Raw genomic sequence first — 26,191 nt, forward strand, 5'->3', positions numbered from 1 at the left:
AACTCTTCACATGCCCCTCCTGTGGTTGTTGGACTTAGGCTGGGAAGATCATGGTGTCCAACTTGACCAGGAGGAGGATGGCCCAGAAAGAAAGCCCATACTGTGCTCTTCCCTGCCACTAACCAGCTGCATGGCCTTCAGCCAATCATTTTCTCTCTCTGAGCCTTTGTTTCATCTTTCGTAAAATGGGGATATATTAGTTAGGGTTCTCCAGAGAGATAGAACAAATTGGATTAATATACATATGTGTGTGTGTGTCTATATATGTATATATATTATCCAATAGGATAAATATATATATATATATACACACACGCGCGCACGCACACACACACACACATATATGTGTATATATAAATATATTTTCTTTTTTATAAGTGAGTGTGTGTGTGTGTGTGTGTGTGTGTGTGTGTGTGAGTATATATATATATATGTACAGAGAGAGAGAGAGAGAGAGATTTATTTTAAGGAACTAGCTCATGCAATTGTGAAGGCTGGCAAGTCTGAGATCTGCAGGGCAGACCTGCAGGGTGGAGGCCCAGGGAAGAACTGATGTTGTGGCTCAAGTCCAAAGGCAGTCTGGAGACAGAATTTCCTTTTCCTTGGGGAACCTCAATCTTTTTCTCTTGGGGCCTTCAACTGATTGGACAAGGCTCCCACAGTATGGCGGGTAATCTGCTTTACTCAAAGTCTACTGATTTAAATGCTGATCACATCTAAAACATACCCTCACAGCGATATCCAAACTGGTGTTTCACCAAAAACTGGGTCACCTGGCTCTGATGGCCTAACCAAGTTGACACATAAACTAACCATCACAGAGGATCATAATAAAACTTCACTCAAAGAGGTTTGGGCAAAATTAAGTGCTAATACCTATAAAACACTTTGCACAGCACATGGTACCAAATGAAGATCAATAACCAACCCTGTGTCCTGAGATTTTAGGAGGATCTGACTAAAGATTTAAGATTAAATTTTAGAATATTGGAAACCATGGGGGGGCCCGGTGGCGCACTGCTACAGTGCGCCGCTTGGGAGTGCGGCGGCACTCCCGCCGAGGGTTCGGATCCCACATACAGACCGGTTCCTGCTCACTGGCTGAGCGAGGAGCGGGCGCAACACCGAGGATTGCGATCCCGTTGCCGGTCCCCGGTCCGGTACAGGCGCGACACTGAGGGTTGCAATCCGTTGCCGGACACAAAAAAAGACAAAAAGGAAAAAAAAAAAAATTGGAAACCATGAGTTGCCACTGGGTATAAGTCAGTGTTACCATCTGACAGTGTCTACTTCAGGTTCCCTCTTGACCACATCGTGATAAGCCTCCAGTAATAAGCTTCATGCAGCTCTGGAAATTGAGGGGCTATGCATTTGTAGCAGAGACTTTTTAAAGGCTTACCTTCTGTTCTTGAAAAACAATGAAGAACCTTTGTGGGTACAAATTTTCATGCTTGTTTTCATAAAATGTGACCCCAGCAATTTGGAGCATGGAGGAGTAAGTTAAGGGCTGATTTAACATTGTCTCATGAAGTGCTTGCCCCAAAGCTGGAAGAGGGAGCTTTAGAATGTGGCTCCCATGTATGTCTTTCTCTCCATGGTATGAAATATGGCCTCAAAGAAAACTTCGTTGTTTCCATTTCAATGTCCTTTTGTGAGGGGAGAAACTGCAGTCACTAGTGGAATGCTACCTTTCCAAGATTTATTAGGAGTTTTGAAGGGCTCAGTAAACTAGGAAGGTAGCTTTTGTATCCTACAGCACTCAAGACTGATTTAATTTCATGTCAATTCTGGAACTGCAACCACAATATGAGCTGCAACTTTATAAATTGCTCCTTAGAGCAGCTGACCTTGCAGGTGAGGGAGTCAAAAATGGTGGAAAAGTAGAAGAAGCTGGAAGATTGAGAATTGGTACACACAGCATCTACATTTCACCAAAGCACGTGAGTTCTCATCTGTCCCCAATTTCACCCAGGAGGTCCCTTCTTTTCCTTGTGTTTGTCTCCCGCCTGAAACATCCACTGTTTCTTCCCAGAAGGGTGTCAGATGAGGTGGTGAGAGAGAAACTGCATTATGCTACCATTGTACACAGGCTATTTTTGGTTTTCAAAGATTATTTTATCAAAATTCTGCCCATGAGAAACTAAGAACAAACTAAGTAAAACATAATTTGTGTCTCCTCTCACAATAGAATTCCTGATGGAAATGTTAAAACAAACTGATGTCACTAAGAAAACAAAGTTAATACTCAGAAGCACTGAATTTTTACAGGAGCCAGAAAATGTGATTTGGTTTCATAGCATTGATTAAATCATGCCTGAAAATGAGCAAGCAACAGACAATGTTATTGGAAGGAAACCAGAGACTAAGCATTAGGATAAATCTCCTAACAGCCTATTAGTTTCATTGTGATGGAGTGTTGTCTGTGGGGGTGGTGGAAGCCTGTTTCCTTTAGTCATTTGAACTTATACTAGACCAAGCATTGTGGACAATGTGAGGATAACCTCACCTTGGTGATAGGATGGTCATGGTAGTTCGAGAGGTATTTCCATGCTTCAGATTGCATATCTGTGGTTAATTCTAAAAATGCTAAAAGAAATGCAATCTAAAAATAAAGTTTAAAAAGTAAAATAATAAAATATATTAGTATAGGTTGCCAGTTGCAATTTTCAGACTTAATGTAGATCCTCCTGTACCATTTCTTGCATTTATTATAATTCATCAACTAATACCAATCCATAGTCACATGGTCTCAATATTTTGTAAAGAAATATGTCCTTTGTTTTTGCTAATCACATTTCAGATATTTAAACAGATGCTAGGGTATAATATTGTATGCTTATATTTTCGCTAGTATTGGTTTCCAAATGGCATTGCGGTGGGTGTTTTAAAAATTAGAGAGGATGGAGAAGATAGGATCATAATGCTACAAACTTACAAATCTCAAGACTAACCAACATCTTCCACCCTTGTGAAGAGAGCTGTATCTAATTACCAATTGAAGCTCACATACTCCCCCTCCCCCACATTTCCCTAGGAGGCTGGGGAAAGTTAATCTGGCCCAATTTACACTACTCATGTGATGTGTGCTCATTTCTCCTCTCTGTAATAAGGGAATTATCCTCGTATGTCACCTCTCATCTGAAGTCAAACAGAGAAGAGCCACAATAAATGCATTTCTTGTTCCAAACATCAGAACAGAAATGTGGGTTTCAATCTGGATCCAGTGTCATGGTCTGACGTGCATTTCAACCCCCTCTCAGCATCACAAATTACACCTGAATCAGGAGAAACTTCATCTCAGGCATTTGAACAAACTTCTCACACCCAAGCTTTACATGTGCTTCAAGATTAAGAGTGAAAATAACTATAGAGCATAGTTAACTGCTGAAGGGATACTGTGTAAAATAGTGAGAGGAGGGAGGCATTAAAAATATGTATTTATCTAGTTCCAAAACTATACCATCAGTCCGGGTTGCACAAGACTGTGAATGTGCTAAATGCAACTGAATTTTTCACTTTAAAATGGCTACTTTTGGGCCGGCCCGGTGGCGCACTGGATAGTGCGCCGCTTGGGAAGCGCGGCGGCGGCGCTCCCGCCCGAGGGTTCGGATCCCACATACAGACCAGTTCCCGCTCACTGGCTGAGCGAGGCGCAGGAGCAACACCGAGGGTTGCGATCCCGTTGCCGGTCCCCGGTCCGGTGCAGCGGCAACACTGAGGGTTGCGTTCCGTTGCCGGACACGGAAAAAGACAAAAAAGACAAAAAAAAAAAAAAAGGCTACTTTTATGGTATGTGAATTTCACGTCAATTACTATTTTTTAATGTACTTATCCACAGAGTAGCCATTTAATAATTTAAGTGTTCAGATATATCCCTCCCTCCTTCCTTCCTTCCTTCCTCTTTTGGTGACTATTTTAAGCTTCCCAGTATCAATCACATTGACCAGGCCTGACCCTGGCCCCACTGTGAGGTAGGCGAGGCATTCTGTCTTCTCTTCTGCTCCATCAGGGTCCCCAAACACCCCCAATGTCCCTTTGCTACTATGTGCCTTCAGTCCCAGAGAAATGCACCCAATAAACATATTTAGAGATAATAGATTGATGTTTTACTCGCAAATGTTGGAGTTTGGTTCAGCCATTTACCAAACATGCATTGAGCACCTACTGCATGTCAGGTACACTGTGTGCCAGGCACAGTGATGCATATGTGACCTTGCCAGTGACCCAGACAGGTGAGAGGTCACCCCTACTCTCAGGCAGCTTGGTCTAGTTGGAGAGGGAGGTGAGTGGTTAAAAAACAGTTACACTACAATATCGTACATGCTGTAAGAGATGAGTTGTCGGAGCACAGAAGAGAGACAGGAAAGCCTTCACAGAGGTGGTGGCATTTGAGATGAATGTTGACTGGTGAGTAGGTTTTTGTCTAGCCTAAGCAGAAGAAACGTACAAGCAGGAACAGAAAGACACAGAGTTGTGAAAACGCCAGAAATGTGTGGGAAAGGTGAGGATTCAGCGTGAAGCAGAAGAGATGTGATAGCAGTGGTTGGGAGTGCTTAGGAGCAGCCTCCTGACAGCCTAACGGCTGAGGTGCAATCTTCTGAGGATATAGCAGTGGAAAAGCAGGGCAGAGTTTGGGAGGAATTTGGGATCAGCTGGGTGTGGGAGCTGGTGAGCGAGAGGGGCTGAGGATTACATACATTTCTAGCTACTGTGGCAGGGTGAGTGGTCACACTGTTGGACTAAGTAATTGCTTAAAGTACAGCGTAGCGGGAAAGATGTAGAATGGCAGAGACCAGACGCTGTGGCTACTGAATGGGAGAGAGATTGGGGGCAGGAAATTTCTCCCGATGCTCTTGAAAACTTCCTTCCAAATAAATGGCAACTGTGCCCACTCAGGAAGCCACTCCAACACGATGGAAAAGAAGAATGTATGTCAAAATCCACAGATGAGTTCATTTTGAAAGATAATTTGAACAATAATTTCACACCGTTTTCCACCTCTGACTATATAATTTGCATTTAAATTCCAAAGTTAGCTTCAATCTTTGACTCAAAGAAAGTTCATCCTCAATCCAAATTTAACATATGCAATATCATTTTTAGTCTGATGGAAAATTTTTTTATTTGACAAGGACCTGAGGGGAAAAATAATACAGAGTATTCTTCTTAAAAGTTTTTGTAAAAGGTACTACAATTTTTTTTCTGGAATGCTTTCCTTTATCAGATCTAATGGATCAAATATGCAATAAATTATTTCTTTCGATGTGAAATTCCATCTGGATCAAGTTGCATTCACTCCTATGTAAGCAGGCATCTACCTGCAAAAACACAGCCAGTTCCACAGCCGGCACTTGATATATGGTCAGGTCATGAACGTTACAAGACGAGGCAAATTTCGTATAAAGCGACTTTCACTTGGCTTTTCTTTTTTGCTATATCTTAACATTTCTATTGTAGGCATCTCATTTTAAAAATGAAGAGAAAAGTAACAGTACTACATAGAACCATAAATGAACCAAAACTAACCTCAGTGAGTGTCGAGATGAACTAATTTAAGTTAAATGCATTTATTTGTCTGACCTATGGTACAGATAATTCCATCTAAGGGCAATATAAAATTTAGAAAAGAATTTCTAGTTGGAAAAATAACCAAATAAAAACATTTTAATAGATTTTCTAATATTTACTCATCCTTGCATTCCTATGATAATCAATAATTGGTCCTGATATATTTCCCTAGCACATTGGTGTATTCAATATGCAAGCATTTTATCCAGAATTTCTTCTATATTCAAAAGTAAGATTTCCATTATGATCTTTTTCATTGACTCATGAATTACTTAGGAGTGATGTTAATGGTCAAAAATTATTTGAAGGATATCTTTTGATTAATTGTGACTAATTAATTGTGATTAATTGCACTCTACTCAAAGTATACAGTCTGTCTCCACGTACAAAAATTGTTTGATATTTGTTGAGATTTACTTTGTGTTCTACTTTGTGAAGTATTTTTGTAAATGTTACATTTGTCCCAACATGATATTCTACTAATAGAGGTCTGTATGGATATGTGCATGTTTACACAAGTGAATAAAAACATATACACTTTTTTTTATGAGATCTCAAACCAGTGGGCATTATTTGTTATCTCCAAGCTCTGTAATAACAATTGTTGAAGAACAAATCCCAGAAGTATATTACTTTTATCTAGATGCTCAAGTCCTGCCGCCAAGAGTGTATGCATTAAGAAAATGCCACAATTTAAAGAAAACACAATTACCTGAGAGAGAAAAATGGCTATCACAAGAACTGTGTCAAACACTGCCCAGAGACCTAAGATTTGGTGTAGGTCTGTTGGAATCTACTGTCAGATTCTAGAGATTTTCAACATTTCTATTTTATTACTCTGTTTTTGTTGTTTATAACAGAGTACCTGAAATGCGGTAATTTATAAAGAGATGAAATTTATTTCTTAAAATTTTGGAGGCTGGGAAATCCAAAGTCCAGGAAACACAGCTGGTGAGGGTCTTGTTCTTGGTGGTGGCTCTGTACAACAATGCAGTGTATCACGTAGTGAGAATGGGCTGAGCATGAGAGAGTTAATCTGCTCACTTGCTCTCCTTATAAAGCCGTCAGAACCACACTCATTGCTCCATGAATGGATCAATCCATTCACAAGGGCACAGTCTTCACAATCTAATCACCTTTTAAAGACTCCATCTTTCCATTACCATAATAGGATTTCCCACCCTCTTAATACAATGGGAGTCAAGTTTCCAAAACGCAAACTTTTGGGAGACACCTTTGACCCACAGCACTATTTTTTTCCTTTTCAAAAAAACCATATAACAAACACATTAAATATAATTCTGTTATTTAAATTCCATTAGTCAAGAAACAGCTGCATGCTATCTTCTGAATAATAATGCCATATATAATTCCATTGTTAAACCATCTAAATTGCATTTTATCAGTAAACAATTTTCTTATTTTCTTTAGAAAATTAGCCTTTTGTTTAGAAAATGCCTTTGAATGGATGAACATTAGAAGTCAGTCAAATTCAAATCTAAGCGAATACTAAAGAAGAAATACAATTCGCCAGCAAAGTGATATTTTTCATCCACCAGAAAGTCAAAACTAACAAAAATCAGTGATATCCAGTGTATGCCAGTGTGTCAAGAAACAAGTGTGCTTCCCTGCTGTTGGTGAGCGTGGACAGTGTAAAATCTTTGATAAAGGACATTTGCTTGTTTTTGGCTGTTCAGCATCCATGCTGCCCTTTTTATTATCTGTATCCCAATACAACTTTCGGGAGTATTCGCCATTGTCTGTAGTCTTGGCAGCCACACCTGGACAGACATGTGCTGTAGTGGTTTAGCACATGGACTTTGACGTCAGCCCATCCTGAGTTTGGCTTTGCCATTTACTCTATCATCTCAGTAAAGCTGTATAATGTGCCTGAAAATCTGTTTTCCAGTTATTGGTATTTACATGTAAGTCCTTGTTGCAATAGGATAGCTACCTGAGGTCAGCTTTGAGTTGAAATCAAGGAGAAGGGAACAGAAGAAGTGGGTCCAGATGTGGAAAGCAGAAGAGAACTGATGTTTCCTGAGTCCCTACCATGTGCAGGTACTCCCAGGTATTTCATATACCTTATCTCATTGTAATCTGCATAACAGTTTCATGACATAGTAGGCCCATTTTATAGATGAAGAAACAGTCATTCCCAATGTCATACGATATTTAAGTAGCAGAATCCAGGTCTGTCTGAAACCAGAGTCAATACTTTTAACCACTGCTTATCACTTCTCCTTAGAAATGAAGAAACGGTGAAGGGGAGTTAGGGGGGGAACAGCTGTAAACACTGGATAGCAGAGGGAATGGGGAATGCCAGCAGGGAAGGCTGAAGCCTAGTTGGACTGGATAGTTCAATAATGGCCCAGCCGCCTTGTCCATCACAGAACCACAATTCCAAATGCAAGATCAGCAGTGCCCCCCAACAGTGGTTTTAGAATGATTTTTACATACCTCTGAGGATAAATAAAATTGTTATTAAAAAAAAATCCTTTAAAAGAAGTAATAGGATTACCTAAAGTGTTCTGCTATCGTTCTAAGAAAGAATCGAAGGGATATGTCAGTAAGACTCATTAGTGAAGAAAGTTCACAGACAACCTCAGAATACCCCAATGTCATAAAGGGGGTGGATAAACCACTTACATCCTTAGTATGAAGACTGAAGGAAGGGTTGGCCTGTGGCTCACTTGGGACAGTGTGGTGCTGATAACACCAAGTCAAGGGTTAAGATCCCCTTATGGTCATCTTAAAAAAAAAGACTAAAGGAAAAATCTAACAAGACAACGACAGATACAACAACTGTGTAAGATATAGGCAATATTAAAAGATGTAACTTGAAACAACAAAATGTCAAATAGCATGTGGTGGGAGGGGAATGACACCAAAGTGTTGAGTTGGCTTTGGTTCTTCCTTTTTTTCTTATATAACAAAGTTAAGTTGTTATTAGTCTACAATAATCTGTTATAACTGTAAGCCTCATAGCAACCATAACACAAAAACTTATAAGAGATATATTAAAAATAAATAGTGAGAAATCAAAATACACAGGTGGAGAAGACCACTCAATCACAAGGGAAGAAAGAAAGATCAGAAAAAAAGAAAAAAATTAAGAAAACAACCAAAAGAATAACAAAATGGCAGTAACAAGTAACTATATACCAATAATAACTCTGAATGTAAATGGATTAAATGCCCAATTAAAAGACACAGAGTGGCTCAATGGATTATAAAACAAGAACCAACAACATGCTGCCTACAAGAAACTCACTTCACTAAAGACAAACACTGACTGAAAGTGAAGGGATGGAAAGATATGTCATGCAAATGGAAACCAAAAAAGAGCAGGAGTATCTATACTTATATCAGATAAGATAGACTTCAAGACAAGGAAGGTAAAAAAAAAAAGGTAGGGAAGGTCATTACATAATGATAAAGAGATCAATTACATGATTCTATACCTTGAAAACCCTAAAGACTCCACAAAATATTACTAAACCTAGTAAATGAATTCAGTATAGTGGCAGGATATGAAATCAGCACACAATAATCAATAGCCTTCCTATATGCCAATAATAAAATAACTAAAGAAGAAATCAAGAAAGTAATTCAATTCATAATAGCTACAAAAAAAAAATGAAATACCTAGGAGTAAATTTAACTAAGGAGGTTAAAGAGCTCTACAACGAAAATTGTAAAACACTGGTGAAAAAAATTGGAGAACACAAATAAATGGAAAGATATCCTGTGTTCATGGGTTGGAAGAATTAACATCCTCAAAATGTCCATATTACTGAAAGCAATCTACAGATTCAACACAATCCCTATCAAAATACCAATGTCACTCTTCATAAAAATAGAAAAAGTTCTTAAAATTTATATAGAGCCACAAAAGACCCCATATTGCTGAGCAATCTTAAATAAATAAAAAATAAAGTTTGAGGCATCACACTTCTTGACTTCAAAATATACTAGAAAGCTATAGTAACCCAAATAGCATGGTATTGGCATAAAAATAGACAAATAGAGCAATGGAACAGAATAGAGAGCTGAGAAACAAACCCACACACTTACAGCCAACTGATTTTCAGTGAAGGTGCCAAGAATACACAATGGGGAAAGGACAGCCTCTTCAATAAATGTTTCCTGTGGTGCTGGGAAAACTGGATACCCACATGCAGGCGACTGAAACTAGACCCTTATCTCTCACCATACACAAAAATCAATCTAAAATGGATTAAAGAACCTAAGCTGAAGACCTGAAACTATGAAACTACTAGAAGAAAACACAGGGGAAATGCTTCATGAAATGGGAGTGGGCAGTACTTTTTTGAATGAGACGACAAAAGAACAGGTCACTAAAGAAAACATACATAAATGGGACTACATCAAAGTAAAAAGATTCTGCATAGCAAGGGACACTGTCAACAAAGTAAAGAGACGACCTACAGAATGAGAGAAAGTGTTTGCAAACTACACATCAGGCAAGGGACTGATATCCAGAATATATAAGAAACTCAAACAACTCAACAGCAAAAACACAAATAACCCCATTTAAAAATGGGCAAAGGACCTGAATAAACATTTCTCAAAAAGATATACAAATGGCCAACAAGCACATTAAAAAATGCTCAAAATCATTAATCATCAGGGAAATACAAATTAAAACCACAATGAGAGATTATCTTACCCCAGTTAGAATGACTATTACCAACAAGACAGAAAACAACAAATGCTGGCAAGATGAAGAGAAAAGGAAACCCTACTACACTGTTGGTGTGAATGTAAATTGGTACAACCACTATGGAAAACAATTTGGAGGTTCCTCAGAGAACTAAAAATAGATCTACCTTACTACCCAGCTATCCCACTACTGGGAATATATCCAAAGGAAGTGAAATCAATATATCAAAAAGACACCTGCACGCTCATGTTTATCACAATGCTATTCATAACAGCCAAGAGATGGAATCAACCTAAATGCCCATCAACGGATGAATGGGTAAAGAATTGTGGTATATATACGCAAAGGAATACTATTCCAGTATAAAAAGAAATACTATCCTGTCATTTTCAGCAACCCACATGGAAATGGAAACCATCATGTTAAGTGAAGTTAGCCAGGCACAGAAAGACAAATACCACATGGTCTCACTCATATGTGGAATCTAGAATAATGGTTACCAGAGGTTGGGAGGGGATTGGGCGTGAGGAAGGAGAAGCAGCGGTGGACTAACAGGTACAAAACTAGGCAATCTACCCCAATTGCAACATTGTGCAGTATATGCATGTATTGAACAAAACACTGTGCCCTACAAAAATAAATATAAACAAAATTGAAAAAAACAATTTTTTAATGAAATTTAATCTCAGAAGGAATGGCCAGCAATTAGAGAATGTTATTAGTCTCCAAAGAGTTTTTAGACTCTTACTCACATAAAAAATATTTGAAATCAGACTTGGCATGATTTTCTATACTTGAAACAGATGAAATAGTAATGACTCACGATATGAATTTATGTAACACTTGGAGTCTCTCTCCCAAAGCAGTTTTCTGTTTGAGAACAAGAATGAATATCTAAGGCGTGATACTAGGGCTTCAATCATTATTGAGTCAATATCATACATTCTCACAAGAAAAGGACATATCTTTAATGCCTTCACCTTATATTCACCAAGAAAAATACTAGATTTGTTTATTGGAAGACATATAAAAACTCCACAAGTCCTAAAATATTCCCCATTTTAGAAAGTTCTTCCATCCTTGTTGTCACCTTGACACTCCAGTTTTGCTGCCACCAGTTGCTGGTAAGGTGTGAACTATGTAATACAAACAAGGACCTGAGTAGCAATTTGGAAATATATAACTTGGAAGATTCAGCTACAATTACATATTCATAAGTGTGGCTACCTATAATCTATAAATAAAAGAAACAAATCTTTACAACAAAAAAGAAAATTCAGTAACTATTTAAAAAGACTCATCCACTGGAAAAAAAATGTGTAAAATTCATAATACAAGTGCTGCGTTAGCTCTATAACAAAATACCATTGACTGGGTGGCTTAAACAGCCTTATTTCTCACCTTTCTGGAGGCTGGGAAGTATAAGATCAAGATGCTGGTCAACTCTGTTCCTGGTGGAGGTCCTTTCCTGGTTTGCAGACAGCCACTTCATTGCTGTGTTCTCACACAAAACAGAGAGAGGTGTGTGTGTGAGGTGGGGAGAGAGGTATATATAGAGAGAGTGTTCTGGTCTCTCTTCTCTTCCTCTTCTTTTAAGGACACTAATTCCCGTCATGGGGGCTCCACCCTCACAACCTCATCTAAACCTACTTACCTCCCAAAAGCCCCATCTCCTAATATCATCACACTGGGGGTTAGGGCTTCAACTTATGAATTTGGGGAAGCACAAACATTCAGTCCCACAACACCTACCAGCTATTAACTCCAGAGGTTTTATTCCTCAGAAAACTAACCTGACCAGATTCTGATTTCAGCCAACTCTCTGAATATTGGTTGTTGAACAAACATTTAAAGTTCTCACTAGTACTAAACTTTTTCTTAGTTTCTGCTCCCTGATCTAATTTATGAGTTACTCCTTCGCAAGACTGTCCACTTTTGTTTAAAGTGGTCTCTTCACCCACAAGAGCTGTCATTTTCCCCGTGCATCTGCCACCTCTAGCACGCAAAATTGAGAAACATTCTCTTTTGACAAATGGAAGCCTGTTAATAGACTATACTCATACTGCCTTTATTTACATGGATGTTACACAAAACATCTTTTGAAACAAATTACAATCTATTTAACTAAACTTGCATTTCTCAGTAGCTGACTATCAGAGTGAGCCTGCCTTCTCAAGGTTTCAAATGCTGTCCATGAGGAGTCTTCTCTCCTTTCTTGATGAGGAAGTGCTCCTGATTGACCCAACATCTTGCCATTACCCACTGTGTTGTGGAAGAGGCCATGGAGACGGTGACAGGCCCAGGGGTGGTAAGGTGCACGGGCAACTTTTCCAGCTCAAAAGCCTTTCAGATAATGCTTAGCTATTATAGTCTATGTGTCATTGGGATTTTATATATTTCCAAGATTCTAAGGGAAAAATCCATAGCATTTGTCCACAAAATAGGAGGACTGAAAAAGCATATATATAGGGATAGCCTAAAGGAGATTCAGTCTTGATCTCTTTAGTAAATTTGAATTTTTTCACTCTTTCTTATACATTAGCAGTTTTATACTCTTTAAGGACACATCTGTTTTTCATGCAAAGCTTCAATTCAAATGTACAGAAAGACATTTGTATATACAAATGAGATAAGGGCAACCAAATCTCCAGTATCCACATGTACACAGGTGTCAGTGTTTTAATGGAGAGTTATTGAAAAGCACACTTAATATGTCACATTTCATAAAACTTTCCCCCATCCAAAGACATAAAAACTTGGCTGGATTTATTTGTAAAACTGAAATTACTCTCAGAGAGGTTTAGCTCACTTTCTCATGGCAACCAAAACAAATTTGGAATTTAAAGGATAAGAAACAGATATCTTTTTAAAAAATATCATATTAGTGCCAAATGAAACATCAGAAACTGGGACATTCTCATAAGCATCAGTTGTGCATAAGTTGCCTTCAAATTCTGTTTGGTATCAAAACCTCCAGAATGTGGGCTCCTACGAGACTGAAATTTTAGTGCAAATATTAGCAATTCCCCTTTCTGACCAAGTGAGAAAAGCTGTGAGATGTCCCATCACAGGGTTTATCTACTTCTCCCCATTCAATGTTTGCTACAAATCGGGAAGTAGAGAGAGGATTTGGTTCTCCCAATCCCTCCCTTACACTACAGTCATATCATCCTTGTCACATGTCATTGGGAAAAACTCTTCATAGAGGTGGTGAGTTCACAATTGCCTATGAAACAAAATCCCTGGGTGGTAAACCCTGCCCATGGCCTACATATGTCAGAGTGGCTGCCCATATATCATTAACACAATCAAATCCATCCCCACACCTTAAGTCGCTGCTTGGGTTTCCCTGCTAATGCATTCCTGCAGTGCCTGCCTTTAATGTTCTGACTTTGTTCAAAATAAAAACGACTGGGTGTCCCCACTCTGTATATTCTGAAACTAAAAGAATCAATTAAACCAGCCATATTTCCATCAGGGGGGCTGCTGCTGCTCCCCAAACAGCTTAAGCTGTCTTCTCATAGTTTATGATGTCAGCAGGATCTCCCGATTGAAATACAGCCTTGAAATCTCACCCACCCCCTTGCTGGCCCTCTGTCCGCAGTATATATTATTCTTGTAGTTTTCAGAGACAGCTGTGTGAATTAATGAACTGATGTGAGAATGGGAGTTGGCCTGGAGCCCCATTTAAAAGTCATGTTGATGACCTCATAAAAACAGCAAAGAATGCTTACAGCTTGCTTGTAAAATAAATCCATTTCTTAATAACTCGGGATGCCCACATAATTTAGCACATATTTTAACCCAAAATGATTATTTCATAAGAGAATGAAAATTTCCCATGAAAAAGATGTTTAGCCAACCCAGGCAACTATAAACTTTAATTGATATTTCACAGTATGTACTAGTTTGCTCTCCAGGGAGTGTAGAATATCATTCTTGCACCTGCACTTTAACTCCAGAGTTATAGTATTTCAACCATTAAACATTTTTCATTAAAGCACTTCATATAGAATTAGTCTAATCTGATTTTAACAAAAGTATTCCATATTTAGTTTTTCACACTGTATTAGTGCAAACTGTTAGAACTAGAAAGGCTGTGCTTTTGTTCACTGGCAAAAGCTGAAGGGTGGTCTGTACCCACTCACTTCAAAGATGGTCCTGAGCACGTTTACTGTCCTTTGAAACAAACACAGCATTTATAAAAGTCACTCCTGGGCAAGTTGTAGGCCTGAAGAAACCAAGACACATGGTGAGCTCAACTGGTTTGCTAATCTTCTCTTTTTCCTGTGAACAGTCATAAAACCCCACACAGAAAATGTTCTTAGGAAGCAGGGAAGGATGCAGAATATTTGGGAGAGGGTGGAACTGAGAAAATGTGCACAAATTTGCATCTTATGGTTTGAGTTTTCTAGCTGTTATCTTGCTGGCAATCTTAGGCGAACAGCCGCAGGCTTTTAGGATATGTGACTTTAACAACAAGGAAAAAGCCTTTCGAAATGCTTCAAGTTGGAATTGGAGCGGAGCAGACGGCATGGGCGCTCACTTGGAATCTGAAGCTAAGTAACATTTTAAGAGAACTCCCCTACTCCAGAGAACCTTTTCTCCCCGAAAAGCTGAACTCTATTCTTTCTCAGTTAGAACATTAATTTCTCAGAATTGAGAACACCTGGAGTAAATAAAAGCAGCTTTTTGTGAACAATAATTATAAAAGGGTCTTTCAAAAAGTTATGGAAAGATTCATATTATCTTTTAATTCTATTTTTCCATTTTTTGAAGTACCCTCACAAATCTTCTCAAATGAAAAGTCCATCAATGCTTCCTGACTTGATTTCTTTGGGTTTAGCATTTACATAAAAAAGCTTATGACTATTTCTCGTATTGATGCTTTAACTGGACATGCTGTCAAATTTAATGTGTTATATGACAGTTCATAGTTGACTCTGCTAAACAGTCATCATTGAGCTTGACTTTAGCAAGAAAAAACCCACTGTACCAAGCAAAGATGAGTCATAAGATACTTATTCATATCATAAAAGGAAACTTGAGGGAATAAAAAGATTTTTATTAGGTTTATTAATATATCGGATCTTCTGACACAGTTCTGATAAAATATATGGTAACTGACTTCACACAACACAGCCCCCCATTATACTCTCCTTGGGCTTGGTAAGTGCACGATGGCTTTCTTAAGATAAAGCATAGAAGTGTTCCAATATTTGACTTTTTGACCTGCAAACATGGCTAACTCATATGGTCCAATCTAGCAGTTCCAAGGCCTCTCCGAGAGTTAGCTGAAGCGGGGACCAACCAGGGAAGGGAGCCGTTGGAGCAAAGAGAGGGAAGGACTGAGGAAGCTGCAAAAGAGGGGTTCGTCAAAGGGGGTCCGAGGTGCCTGGAGGCAGGAGTAAAAAGCACCAAAATGAGCGACCTTGGGCCAGTGGTTAGCTCAGTTGGCTAGAGTGTAGTTTTATAACACCAAGGTCAAGGGTTTGGATCCCCATACTAGCCAGCCACCAAAAATAATTAAAATAAAGGGGGGAGGATCCTCTTGCACACACTCTAGTGAATCAATCTTGTCTCAGAAGAAATAGTCTGTCATGCTTCTGTCAACAGACTATCTGAACATCATTGCTGTAAAGCATTGCAACTGGTTCTGGAAAATCACTTCCTGTCTGACCCTTCTTGGGAAGGTGGGACTGGTAAAGACAGTGGTGGCCCTGGGTTTCTGGACAGGGTGCAACTGTGAAGACCTCTAGCTGCCGCCAAGGGGCACAAGGTCAGGAAGGAAATATTAGAACCCTGGCCTTGGATGGGGGAGGGGTGGTCAAAGCCAGAGGCTCCTCCTCTGTCAAATGGACAAATGAACCTGTGTGCTGTCGTGAGACTTAAATGACAAAAAGCAGGTGAAGCACTTAGGGCACAGTGGTATTTTATAAACTAGCATCATCACTAGTGGTGGAATAAGAGCAAGTCCATGCTGGCAGACAAGGCAAGCAGCTGACCGGGCAAATGAGAGGCAGTGTGGGTGTCCTGGGACGCCCTACCTGGGGTGGGGGGGAGGGTCTCCTTAAAGGTTTTTAACAGGCCAGTGTGAGGTGTTACAAGTGAGATAGTCCTGTACTAAATTGAGTCGCTCCAGAGGAGTGGTCCTTGATAAGAACCCTCTACAATTGCTGCTCTTTTGCGTTGTTTCACTGTTGTAATAAAGAAAATCATAGAAGGAGGGAAGAAAGGAGGGGTGGAGAGAAAGAAGGGTAAAGGTAGAAACTGGAACATGGAAAATTGAAAAATAATATGGTGATTCTGACAAGGAATACATCATTGATAAATTTCTTCTCTTACAACTAATCCCAGGAAAAGCAAAAGAAAAATCTTAGGAAAAAACACATAAATGAGTTGGCCCCTAGTCCAGGCAATCTCTGCACATCCGTACTACAGATTTCAGAGTGTGCTTGAAGTCATTGTCTAAGAAGATATGTATAAAAGAGAAAGGGGAGGAAGGCCTGGGAATGAGCCACACTTTACTTGTTTTGCAGTGAAGAGAGATATCTGTTCCATCTTTGGGTCTCTCTGTCCTACTCCATTATCACACAAGACGCTACTTCTTTGAATCACACATATAGCTTTTTCTTTGTAATAACAGTGAATGGGATAGCTCCACTACAATAATACTGCATAACAACCAACTTCGAGAACCTCAGCAGCAGACAAAGATGTGCAGCTAGGCGGGGGTTGGCTGGGCTCGGCTCTGCATGCTGCTTCATCTCCTCCTGGGACCAGCGGGCTAGTTTCAGCCAACCTTCTAATGGAGACGGTAGAAGCCCAAAAGGGTAAGCCCAGTGAAAGCACTTTGCAGGCCTTTGCTCATGGCATCCCCACTAACATTCTAATGACCAAGGAAGTCACAAGGGTGAACCCAAATGTGAGGTATGGGGAAAATATTCTACCTTTTTATTGGGAGAACTACAAAATCACCCAGTGAAGTACATTATTACAGAGATGAATAAGAAATTGGGGAAATTAATACATTCTGGAAAAAAAATAGCAGCTGAAATTTTGGAAAACGTGAGAGGATAAATAGAAAATTTAAACTTAACCCCTAATCCTACTATCCATAGATGACCACTACTTATATTAATAATGAGTGTATCCTTCCTGCATATTTTCTAGAGACATAAAAATTCTTTTTTTGTTGTTGTTTCAAACTTGAGATCATGCTAAAAATACAATTCTGAGGTTTTTTATTTTTAAAAAAACCTCATCAAAATATATTGAAAGCATTTTTCTATCATTGATAGTCCTTACACAATTGGTTTTGCTATCTATAAGTCAGTCAGGCATAGAGAGATGCTGTATTTTATTTAACCAGCTCACTATTGTTGGACGTTTAGTTTGCAGACACTATTTTCATAACAAGTAGTAGGATGCCCCCTGATGATAAAATAACATTTCTCTGAGCCATTGAAGCATGCAGGAACATGCTGAATGGGCAGGTTGTACAGCAGATAGGGGATGAAAATCCAGGCCTGGAAAAAAAAAAAAACTGTAAAACACTTGCCAACAATTTTAATGCCTGGATGATGTTTCCAAGTGGTTTTCTAATGACCAATCCAATCAGAGAAAAGGCTATGAATAGTTGCCCAATTATTTTGAAAGATTAAGAAACTTTTCTTTATCAAAAAAATACTAACCCATGAAATCTCTCTACCGATTAGTAGAGTCATGTCTTTCAAAATTCATATACACCCTGGGAAGGGAAGATGTTAATTCAATTATCAATCATTTACAATTTAATATGATTATTAGGTCATTTCAAAACATAGCCAATAGTGAAAAGGGGGAAAGTGCAAAAATGTAAAGCCCTATGGATTTACTGAAAGGAGAGTAGTAGGCTTGAAACTAATTCCTGACAAACTCCTTTTCATTTGCATTTGATAGTGACACCGAGGCTGATAGAAGAGTCAACGCGTGGTAGCCAGACCCTGCTGCTGCTGCTGGCTTCTCCACGCGTTCACAGTATTCTTACGGACTGTGCGCATGCAGGTACTCATGCTGGTCACTAGATGGTGCTATTGTGCACAATAGCTCTCGGCTTTGCGAACGTTGTTTCTTCCCTTCTCTTGATTTATAAGGAAACTCAAGATGTACCTTCATGTTAACTAATTACATTTTTATTTACAAAAATTATAACTTTAGTCATTAGGAAAAAAATACAAAATATTTTTAATGAAATATGTCGAGGCAATCAGAAAGATTTTCAAATATGTATCTAACACTATTCAAATATGTGTCTACCTAAATCTTCTCTATACTATACTATGAAAACTCAGGGGGGAAAAAGTAATTTGACATCAATCTCTGTTCTTCTGAATCAACAGATCATCTTTTAAAAAACAGTGAAACTTGTTTGAAAGCACAGCTTAGTATGGATCTTGGCAGAAATTAATTACTATACTAAATGTTTAGTTCTTTATATGTAAATAAAGAGTCATGGGTTCCAGCCTCACAAAGCACCTTCTTAACTGAAAATTTGCACTTTTGGCACTCAAATTTTGGGATTCAATTATTTTAAGACATGTTGGGCTAGTGTTAAACATCTCGTAAGTGAGCATTTTGCTGCTGTCACTCATCCTACCCACCCTCCCCTTTTTCGAGAACACCAACATTCAGTGCTTTATTGGGACTCGGTGAGGCCATTAGGCAAACAGAATGGAGGCAGTGGTTTCTGTCTTAGCAGTGCTGGTATCCAGCTGGAACACGCTATAGTCAGCATTCATGCCTCTTTCTTTGCGTGGAAAACTAACTAATAGCTTTCTAAGAATACATAAATTTGATGATCTTGGTAACAAAAACGATACTCCAAACTCCTTGAAGTTCTTTAATTAGCTTTGCTAATTAACTAATAAGACACCTCTTTGGTGGAAAGATAACTGAAATAGTAACCCTAATTAGCAAAAGTCCACAGGATATCCAAATAGAAAGGGCTAGATCCGTGGGTCTCCTAAAAATTCTCTGCTTCTTTCCTTTGCATTAAAAAGAAATCTGTGATTCTCTGTGATAACTCTTGAATTTATCCTCACATTTTTAGATCTTTCAGTCTGATCCCATTATCATCATTTATTGTCATGACATCTGTTAATTCAAGATGGCAGTAATCGCTAATAGGATACAGTTAGTCAGATTTAGCACAAATAAGCTGCTAAATGAATAAATTATTGATTATGTAAAAGCGTTATTAAGTATAAGCACAGCTGACAGGTCACAGTGTGGAGAGGGTGGCCAGGCGTGAGCACCACACTCATCTACAGACATCAGGTCGCCACGAGCAAAGCTTTATCACTCACCTTGCTCCTACACAACCATGATTGAACCCCCCCCCCCCGCCCCAGTAAAGAGTGTGGTAAAATCAATAGCCTCTTTCCAGAGTGTGATCTAGTCAATAGGGGGAAATAAGCAAAGGAAATTTACATTCCATTTTTGTTTGGAAAGAATAAAACATATGAAATAGATATTCTCTGGGTATTATCCTACAAAATAAAGGGTATAGGCATTGCTGTTTCCTGGGTAAAGCCCAGATCCTGGAGCCTTCCACGGTCTGACCCTAACCCACCTCTGCATTTTCTCCAGCCACACTTCTCCATGTGCTTTAGATGTGTACTGAAGCCCTATCTGCCCCCAGCCCTGCCCTGTGCCTGGGTGGTGCCTTTGGTCCTCTCTTTAGTCCCCCAGGATGCCCATTTCCCACCAGTTTTCCACATTCAAATATACCCATCCTTCAAGGCTCAACCCAAATTTCAATTCCTCATGAAGACTTCCTGGTATGATATGTTGGCAAACAAACAATTGTTGCTATATTACATAAAATGAGTTGTGCTATATATTGAATACTGAAGATCTGTGTGTCTTATTGGTTATCTGATGTTTTGTCTCCCTTATTTAATGTGCATTTTCTGATAATTAACTGTCAAGATTAACTAGTCAGTACTGTCTTCTCATATGTCCGTACATCAGGGTAAAGAACCTACAAGGTTTTCTGTCCATAACAGCAGATCAGGCATGAATTTCACTGAGAACATTGGGATTGGAAGAAAACTACATGCAACTGCTACTTGAAGCCAAATTAAAGTTGGATGGATACAGTCCACTACTTCAAGAGACCAGAGCTTTACCTTACCTGCTAAATGACTGCACCCTGTCCTACGTGATCTCTCTGCCAGAATGGTTTTTAAAGATGCAATTGAAAAATTCCTTTTCTCAGTGGATACAGTTGCTATTGAATCATGTGTGCCTTGTTTCACACAATCTGCATGAACAAAGGACACAAAAGACTCATCGGACTAAAATGATTTCACAGATTCTGGACTTCACTGTGTCTTATTTATGAAAGAGTTTCCTCCTGCAGATGCAAACTGTGTAAGCAGTCAGAACTGATTGATTCTTCCACAGATAAGCATATTTCACACATAATCAAGAAAAACCACCATTTGAAATTTGGAATAGGAGTACAATCTCTATCTGTTATGAAGGTAGCCAAGCTAATGCTCCATAAGGATTGTATTTCCAAAGTCTGCAGCAAGGGGGTTCTGACTATGGGGACAAAAAGGAAGAAAGAAGAAAAGTTTGGTTAATAATCACATTGAGAGAAATTTACGTATGTGGTAAATAAGTAAATAAACTTCCCTTTTGTTACATACTACTCAATGACGTTCTACAAAAAACTTGAGTGAGTGCCTATGATGTGCCAGGCACTGTTCTAGACACAACTAACACAGAAATAAGAGGCAGGGTAAGAAAATCAGTCCAGGAAGGAGACAAAGAATTAAACATATAGTTAAACTAAGTGTGATAAATGATGGGATGCTGGCAGGGCAGGGCACTTGCCATGAAATTGGAAAGTATAAGAAAAGGCTCCTGACTGAGACTTGAGGGACCAAGGCACAAAGTGGGAAAAGGAGCAGAAAGTACCATTTAATGTACAAGATGGCTTGCATGGTATAAAAAGCTGCTCAATAAACTAAATTGGTCGTCAGTAGCCGATCCCTGTGTGAAAGACACTGGGACCCGGAGGGGGGTTGGAGACAATGCCCCATTGCCCACTAGACTCCTGAAGGGCATATCTCCCCAGCCAGGAAACACACCTCTGTGCAAGATGCTATCCTGGTGACAGCTGCCACCGTCACACATTCTGGGGCTACAGTGCAAAGCAGAATTTTCAGCTGAGAATAAAAGTTCCTCTGGGGCTGGCAAGCCTGTGAGCTCAGGCTTTCCATTCTTTCCTGGTCCCTTAAGGTTGGTTGGCAGCTTTCAAATGTCACCTTGAGTGCAACCTTCCAAAGGTACAACCACGCACGGGACTGACTGACCCTGGGACTCATGAGGTTGTTTCTGGCTAATATGTAGACACGAACAGCTCCTAAATATGTGGATGCCTACCCAGTCCCACCCCTGCTCACCTCCAGCTTCACCTCCTCCTGCTGCCTGCCATGCAATGTGCAGCCTGCCTGGTTTCTCACTCCGTCCTGGAACTCACCTGTTTTCCTGTGACACTTTCACGTGCACACTTTGTTCCATGTGCCTGAAATACCTTTTCTTTCCTTTTGCAACTGGGGAAAATGCATACATTCTTCAAAGTTCAGCTGATTTATCAGAGTCTTCTTCAGGCAGAATGAATCACTTCCTCCTGTGTTCATTCATAACTCAGAATACATCACTTTGCCACTCTCTTCCATATTATTAGCTTACATGTTGCATCTCACTCCATGCTGAAACCTCCCTCTGCACCCAAAACCTAATATTCTTCTCCCATTTCTTAACCCTGCAAATAGCACCTCTACCAGCCCAAGACAGATATTGAACATTACCCTCTACGTGATTTCCAAGGGGTTACCAAACCTAATTACTTGTGCCTCCTAAATATCTCTTCTATTTCTTCAATTTATCTCTCTATTTGCCTTAACCCTGCCCGAGATTGTTATTTCTTTCCTATACTGTTGCTTTTGCTTTTTAACTAAGAGATCTTCCTCCAGTCTCCAATTCCTCCTGCCTTTGGGGAGGCCACCATAGCAGGGTTAAGTGCACCGACTCTCCTGCCTCATTACCTTGGTTCAAATCTCAGCCTTTTAATTTACTGTTTATGTGTCTTAGCAAAAGAAGAAATGCTGATGTCCCCACTTATTTACCTCTTTCATTGCTAAATTGCCATTATTCATTCAGCTTCTGCTTCTTTGCAAGCTTGATAATATCCCTTCCCTGGAAAAATACTTCTGAGACTTTCTGTGATCTTTGGAAATTAGTAAAGTTTGTAGAACCCCCCAAGGTCTGCCCTGGACTTCCCCCACCATACTCCTCCACCTCCAGCCTGCTCTCTTCTACTTCTGTAACACTCTGTGCTGCCAACAAGCAGAATCACCAGCCTTTCCCTAGACTTTCTGCCCTCTCTTTTGCCTCCTTTCCTGATGACCTATATCCCCATCAGGTATTTTCCCTCCATCCACCTGCTGATTCCAACTCATTCTTCAAAATCAATTCATAAGGCAAGTTCACTGTCTGAAGAGCCCATGAAAACAAACAAGCAAACAAACAAACAAACCAGATTTCAAACATGCTAATAAGTAGTTTATATTTGTATTTACAATTTTGTGTAATATGATACATAGGTTTTATGATGTGATAGTTATTTAAAACTTTTTTTTCCCCATTGTTGCCAAAATCCTGTCCAGGGTTCTTCTGAACCGACCACCAAATAGCTCTATGACCAATGCTTTCCCCAACTAAAAATCCTTTGGCTTTGAGTATTCAGAATAATATATCTTTGTTGAATGACAGATATCCAGAGTCATCCACTTAAGATGGCTTATATTTTGAGAGTGCTTTATAATTTCAGTAGATTTGGATCAAGCAGGAGTGAAACAAATTTGGGGCTGTGAGACTTTCAATGATTAGTGTTTATTCAGCACGTATTAATACCCCTTTTCTCCTGCCCCTCGGAGCATACAAAACTGGGAGAGAAAAAAAATCTCTGTCCTTGAATTGCCAAGGCTGATGAGGAGACAGGCACATTAGCCAATAGATTTCAAAGGAGTGATAAATGCTTCAATAGGATACAGGCTGATATGAGAAAAGAGAGAGGGAAGAATTTAACTCTTCCTATAGGTGGAGGTGAAATCCAGGTAGGATGAGGAAGGATAAGTGGGACTTTCCATGGTCATTAGCTTAAGGAAGGACTCCAGGATAGGACATAGGCATGAGGCATGGAGAACCACGGACCACAACACAAGAGGACAGGAGTTCTCAGAAACAGAAGTAGTCGTATGGGAGGGTGACTGGAAATAATTTTGAAGTATGTGGAAGCCATGTTCAAAAATCTAAACTTTATAATGTATGTAATAATATTGCATTGAAAGGTCTTAAGATGGGTGAAATGACAATATTTTTGTTTTCAAAAGAACAATTTAATGCTCATGGGGTTAGGTGCAAGAAGTGTCATTGTCTGACGTCAAGGGGTTACTTTAATAGTCTAGGCAAAAAGGGAGTTGGTGAGGTTACTACATATTAGAATGGGCTTAAAAGGGTCAAGTAATTTCACCAAGAGGAAAGACCCATCCCTCTTTGTAGAATGGTGTGTGACCACATCTATAGGTCTGAGGGAAATGGTAATATGATTTCTCATGTGTATTCCCAGTATGTCCTATGTATTTCTAGTATGTCCTATGTATTTCTAGTGTGTTCTATGTATTCCTACAATTAACTATTTGTGAAGCATAGTAATTCTGAAATTAGACAAAAATATTAGACATCCTTATTGTAGTGGATTGAATTACGTCCCCCCAAAAACTCATTGAAGCATGAATTGTGTTCCCCAAGTTTTATGTATTAGAAACTTAGCCCCCACTATGATTATTAAGAGAGTGGTAAATCCTATTATGGTAATTGAAAGGTGGAGCTTTGAAGAGGTGATTGGATTGTAGGACCATGCAGTAGTGAATGGATTAAATGGTGGTCAGGGGTGTGGTTCCAAGGGCTTTAAAAGAAGAGGAGAGTCTGTCTCTCTCTCTCTGCTGTCTCTGCTTCCACCATCTTGCAATGTGAGACCCCTGGGTCACTGTTGCCACCACCAGATGGAGTTTGGACTTCCCAGCCTCAGAAACTGTAAGCAATAAATTTCATTTTCTTTACAAATCACCCAGTTTCAAGTATTTTGTTATAAGCAACAAAAACAGACTAATACACTTATGTTCTACTCCAATGCTGTGTTAAAAGTATAAGACTCAGGTTTTTGGATCAGTATAGACTCCCAGAATGAATGGAAAATCTCAACTTCTAAGATTCTAATAATACAAGGAGAATTCTACAGAGACAGCTTCTTCGGTATTTGTTTGCATTAGCTGTAGAGTCAATGCTATGATTTGAATGTGTCCCCTTCAAAATTCAGGTTGAAACTTAATGGCTAATGTGATGGTATTAAGAGATTGGACCCTTAAGCATGATTAGGCCATGAGGGCTCCTCCTTTATCAAAGGGGCTTCAAACAGTGTTCACGTCTCTTGCCCTTACCCCTCCAAACCATGTGAGGGCACAGTGATCTTCCCCTCTGGAGGATGCAGCCCTCCCCAGACAACAGAATCTGCTGGTGCCTTTGTCTTGGACTTCCCAGCCCCCTGCACTATGAGAAGTAAATTTCTGATTTTTATATTACCAAGTCTGTGGTATTTTGATATAGAAATGCAAATGTACTAAGACAGGCAAAGTAGTGGAATGAGAAGGGAAGGACTCTGAGATGCCTTCTTGCATGGAATAAACCAGGGAGGAGTTACAACTATTGCATTAAAACGTATGCATGAGTGTGGGCTTACTAGTAGGCTCTTTGAATCTGTTTGGTCAAATTGGCTATTGTTTGGCTCTAATTGGCCTAATGGAGACACATTCAGATGGACCCTTGATGGTAAAGGAATATACCCCGATGGGGCTCAGGTAGGGTGATCTGGCCTCTCCTACAGAAAACCCTCAAGGTTAATTTTTCTTGTACAAAATGCCCCAAGTGCACTGAAGTTAGACCACCTCTGCTAAACTAAGAAAAATTCTCCAGACTCATCAGCCAAGTAATCTATTAGTTTTCCTTAATTATCTCAAACCTGTATTCTATTTCTTTTTTTCCTATGCTCTCTGCAACTAATCTTGGGCAATATTTTCTTAAATAAGGCAGCTTCCTTCCATTGGGATTCATGTGCTAATGTAAGCCTGGGGCCCAATGCGCTCTGGGTAAACTGCTGGGCATCTGTCTGCACATCAGCTTCAGCATTTTTCCCTGTCTCCCAGCTTTTGTGCCAGTCTGATTTCCTTTTCATGCTTGCTCTTCACCATCACTGAAAACCTGCTCTGAACCACCCAACTTAACTTTACCTACCTCTTAAGGGTGACTTCTCCCTAAGGACTGAACTTGCTCCCCATATCTACATAAATATCTTAGATGATATCTAAGATATTTGGTTTCTCCAGGCAAGCAAGAGGTTTCCTGGCGCCTGGAAAAATATTGCTGTTCCTGGAAAACCTTGCCTGTGGCAGCCCAGATAACACAAACATTAGCTGTGCCCTCTTGAATGTTCTAAATTAGTTAGTGACTTCCTGGGGCCAAAATGAAGTTCAGGTTACCTCAGGTTAGCCACAGGCCCATCTTGCCACAACTTACTTCTGCTATATGCACAATGAGCCCAGCATTGAGGGTTATGACTATTGTAATGGCTAATTTTATGTGACAGCTTGACTGGGCTAAGGGATGCCCAGATAGCTAGTAAAACATTATTTCTGGGCATGTCTGTGAGGGTGTTTCTGGAAGATATACTATTTTAATCAGTAGACTGAGTAAAGAAGATTGCCCTCACCAATTCAGGTGGGAATCACTTAATTTGTTGAAGGCCCAAAAAGAGCAAAAGGCCAG

General features: G+C 39.5%; 1 pseudogene; it reads left to right on the forward strand.

Annotated features, from left to right (window-relative positions):
- Positions 1–663: 663 nt before the first annotated feature.
- Positions 664–26,191, forward strand: part of LOC103585499 — a 116,315-nt pseudogene continuing 90,787 nt past the window's right edge.

The sequence above is a fragment of the Galeopterus variegatus genome, unplaced genomic scaffold (assembly GCF_000696425.1).
Source record: "Galeopterus variegatus unplaced genomic scaffold, G_variegatus-3.0.2 Scaffold244, whole genome shotgun sequence".
Lineage (NCBI taxonomy): Eukaryota > Metazoa > Chordata > Mammalia > Dermoptera > Cynocephalidae > Galeopterus > Galeopterus variegatus.